Source organism: Palaemon carinicauda, chromosome 22 (genome assembly GCF_036898095.1).
Source record: "Palaemon carinicauda isolate YSFRI2023 chromosome 22, ASM3689809v2, whole genome shotgun sequence".
Lineage (NCBI taxonomy): Eukaryota > Metazoa > Arthropoda > Malacostraca > Decapoda > Palaemonidae > Palaemon > Palaemon carinicauda.
This window is the reverse complement of record NC_090746.1, coordinates 99,892,490-99,897,489: the sequence shown is the minus strand read 5'-3', so window position 1 is coordinate 99,897,489 and position 5,000 is coordinate 99,892,490.

Genomic DNA, 5,000 nt, shown 5'->3' with positions numbered 1-5,000 from the left:
TATATATATATATATATATTTATATACATATATATATATACACAATGCATAAGCTTACAATAAAATCAAATAGACAAAGAAAAGCATTGTTTGAAGTATTAGAAAAAAATATATCCACAGACAATCTCAACCTCCCTCCTTCTCTAGCATAAATATCTTCCTCTAACCAACCGTTTCAGTAATCATTACAACAGATATTTATTCCATAAACACCTCCTTCATTTCGCAAAGCGGAGCCTTCACAGAACGCAAGACTCCCCAAACAGCCTCTAAATCACAAGTGAATTACGCCCACCCTTATAAACCGTTAACATAAATCACCAACAGACGAGATCCGTTCAACTTCCCCCCAAAAGTTTGGGAGTTCCGAAACTTAAAGGCTTATACCTGGAGAACAAACAGAAGCATGCACATACATACACACACACACACACACACACAAACAACAGTCCCCCACATAAGCATATAGCCCTTTTGACGTTAAGACCAAACTCTAACCAATTAAGTTCAAAAGTTTACGCCGCAAGCGGTCTCGAGGCTGGATAACTTTCCGCAAGATTAAGGTAATATACGCACTTACGCACTTGCTTATTCCTCTGCGTTTAAAGGTATAAAGGCCGCTCATGGATGGCAGAGGCAAGGGACAGTTACATTGCCCTATCGAGCAGGACAATACTCTAGAGGCTGACCATATATACAAATGATCAGCGCCAAAGCCCCCTCTTCACCGAAGCTAGGACCAAGGAGGGCCAGTCAATGGCTGATGATGACTCAGTAGATAGACCTGCGTGAGTGAGTGTGTGTGTGTGTAAGCGTTTAGGTATATAGTCAAAAATGGAACTTGATATCGACTCTAATCAATCTTGGTGATAAATACATATACACAAAGGTAAGTTCTTTAGTCTTCATAGTAAATTCAAAATTCCTCTAACCCGCGCTAGGATTCAAACTTATCCCTTCAACTAGAAACATGCATTTATACACGACTCTAACAGCGATTCTAACTAAGGGTTATCGGTCAGTGGCACTTGTCATAAAAATGAATTTTCCTTTGGGTATTCATTCTCACAGTTCAGTGAATGAAATATCATAATCCATTTGTAGTCCAGGATTGGAATATACGAAAAGACAAGCGGTTTAGTGGCAGAAGTCTTATTTCATACATATATACATACATACATACATGCATATATATATATATATATATATATGTATGTGTGTATACTGTATATATATGCACATATGTGTATATAATGTGTATATATGTATATATAATGTGTATGTATATATGTGTGTGTGAGTATTTTAAAAGGTTTCATTACGATAATGATCTCGTATTATGGCCACTCCCGTATTCAACCCTAGACACGCACATATACGACTCTGTGTGTGCACGCGCGTGAAAGTATGTAATTGTGTATGTATTTCTTTAAGAAAAAAATGAATAAGCTAAAGGAAAATATGACTCATAGAAAACAAAATAATAATAATATAAAAAAACAAAGGCATATGAAAAAAATACCTATAATATGCCAACAACGCCAAGAATTCTTTACCCGTTACACATCGTCCAGAAGAAATTCCTCTCTCTCTCTCTCTCTCTCTCTCTCTCTCTCTCTCTCTCTAAAGACCCAGGGAGACAAATCGTGTAAGGATGGAACAGATGAGAAGCAAAGCTGATTAGGGAGAGAAGAATATTCGAGATGGGAACGTCAGAGGAAGGAGAACAAATGACTGGCACAGAGGAGGCGTTTTATTTGGAAGACGGGAAATTTAATGAACATGTAAGGAAGTGAAGAAAGGGCAGGGAAGGAAAGGAAGTGAAGGGGAAGGGAAGTGAAGGAGGGAAAGGGAAGTGAAGGAAAAGGAAAAGAAGGAAAGGAAGATATGCAAGGAAGGGAAGGGAAGGGAAGTGAAGTGATGGGAAGGGAAGGGAAGAGAAGGAAAGGGAAGTGAAAGGAAGGAAGAAAGGGAAGTGAGGGGAAGGGAAGGAATTGAAGTGAAGAGAAGGGAAGGGACGGGAAGGGAAGGAAGAAAAGGAAGTGAAGGGAAAGAAAGGGAAAGAAGTGAAGTGAAGGGAAGAGAAAGGAAGGAAGGGAGTGAAGGCGCGGAAGATCAGAGAAGTGAAGGGAAGGGAAGGGAAGTGAAGGGAAGGGAAGTGAAGGGAAGATAAGTGAAGGAAAGGGAAGTGAAGGCAGAAAGGGAAAAAACCGGAGAGATGGAAGTGGAGATGAAGATATGGTTTTTATAGACGTGATCAAAAATAGGATTACCGAAGTGCGAGGAACATGGTAAAAAAGTAAAACTGGAATAGACGAGGACAAGGAGAAAAATATAGGTAAGTGAAAACCGGCAATATGGAAGAACAGGGAAAAATATAAAACTTGGAAGGGGAATGGAGATATAAAGATATAAAGGATAAGGAAAAACCATGATGGAAAGAAAAAGTACTGTAAGATAACGTAGGGGAATGTGTGCAAGGAGGAGAGAAACACGAAATATGAGAGATAAAAATAGCAACATTGAAGATTTAAAGGCGACTAATGAGTGGCAGAAGTAAGGAACAAAGACATTACCCTAGATACTGATCAGTATTATGATCAGCGCCCAATGACATTGAAGATTTAAAAGCTACTCATGATTGGCAGAGACAAGGGACAGTGACCCTAGAGACTGACCATACATACATATGATCAGAGCCCAGGCCCCCCTCCCCCCCCCCCCCACCTAAGACCAGGAAGGGACAGGCAATGGCTGTTGATGACTCGGCAGGTAGACCCATAGGCTTCCACAATCCTTACCTCTGACCATAGAGACTTACCATACATACATATGATCAGAGCCCAGGCCCCCTCCCCCCCCCCAACCTAGGACCAGGAAGGGACAGGCAATGGCTGTTGATGACTCGGCAGGTAGACCTATAGGCTCCCACAATCCTTACTTCTGACCATAGAGACTGACCATACATACATATGATCAGAGCCCAGGACCCCCCTTCCCCCCCAGCTAGGACCAGGAAGGGACAGGCAATGGCTGTTGATGACTCGGTAGGTAGACCTATAGGCTCCCACAATCCTTACCTCTCACCATAGAGACTGACCATACATACATATGATCAGAGCCAAAGGCCCCTTTCCACTGATGCTAGGACTGGGGTGAGCCAGGCAATGGCTGCTAATGACTCGGCAGGTAGCCCTATAGGCTCACCCCAATCCTTACCTCACAAGGAAGGTGAGGTTGCAGACACTACAAGAAAATATAGAGTTTGAGCGGGACTCGAACCCAGTCCGGCGATCGACAAGTATGGACGCTTCCAATAGGCCACCACAACCCTTGTAAATAAAAATACATATAAATACTGCTATATAAATTGCCGGAAGCTCTGAAGCTATAATTCTGTAATTCACTTACAAACAGGCCGAACTCTATCTCCGTCTCCCACTCAATTCTTTATCTAACCAGTGCAGCGTTGGAACACGACATTTTTCGCAGCGTAGAGACTCCTCACAGACAGTGGCTTCCAGCTTTTAGTTTTCAGATATGCACAAGAGATCGTTCTGCCTGGAAGCAGATAGCAATAGAGCAAATGGAATATTTATCTTGACTTAACTCAAGACATTTCAGACCACTTACAAAGAGATGGCTTAAGCAACTATACATATCTCCCCCAGATAATAAAGAGAAAGTCTCTCTCTCTCTCTCTCTCTCTCTCTCTCTCTCTCTCATATATATATATATATATATATATATATTCGATCACTCTCAGCTTTACCCGTCCCTTGGGCACGGGGATAGAGGAAGTTGTCATACCTCAGTGAGAGATTACTCCATTCAGATAAAATTTCAACGTTAAATAAACATTTGTCCTGATGCAAATAATTATTCGTTAGATCTAGGTATGCCAATTCTTAGGACAAAATAAATCAAAAGGCCACGAGAGAGAGAGAGAGAGAGAGAGAGAGAGAGAGAGAGAGAGAGAGGAGGGGGGTTATAATTTAATATAAGATTATACCAGACTGACTTCTGAAATATATAAAAAAGATAGAAAACTTGAGAGAGAGAGAGAGAGAGAGAGAGAGAGAGAGAGAGATCTGTGCGAATACCTCAACCAGACCCACAGCTACCCTAAACCAAGTGACCTCCAGGGTGCCCCAGAGGACGAGTGAACGGTTCTATGAACTTCTAGCGCACTGGGTCCCAGTACCCAAACAAGTCAACATGCCCCACAGAGGTCGACCCTTCTCCTAGCCCTTCTCCCATCCATTCCCTCCCCCATCACGGCAGGGGGTTAGGATAGACACGTGCACCCTCTGCATACCAAAGATGACCCACACGAACGAAAACTTTTCCAAATTCAAAGATATGTTCGCACAGAACAAGGAAAATGAAACGCAAGCGTCCAAACACCTGTGTTGGTGCGATTCTGTGTGAACTTCTGGATAGCAGGTGTTCTTCAGTGATGCTAGTGAGGAGGAATGATGGGTGGACGTGTGGGTATGGGCGTGGGGGTGGGAGTGGGTGTTGTAAAGCAAGGTTTAAGGTAGCCAACACCATGAACACCTGGTCATCGCCAAAGGCAAGGTTGGTATAGGGACAGAAGAGAGAGTTATTGTTGTTACTACTTTTGAGAATTTATTATTATTACCATTATTATTATTGCAGTAGTAGTAGTAGTAGTAGTAGTAGTAGTAGTAGTAGTAGTAGCTAAGCTACAACACTAGTTGGAAAAGCAAGATGCTATAAGCCCTAGGGCTCCAATAGGGAAAAATAGCCCAGTGAGGAAAGGAAATAAGGAAATAAATAAATAATATGAGAAGTAATGAACAATTAAAATAAAATATCTTAAAAACAGTTACAACATCAAAACAGATATGTCATATATAAACTATAAAAAGACTTTTGTCAGCCTGTTCAACAAAAAAACCATTTTATGCAACTTTGAACTTTTGAAATTCTACCGATTCAACTACCCGATTAGGAAGATCATTCCACAACTTGGT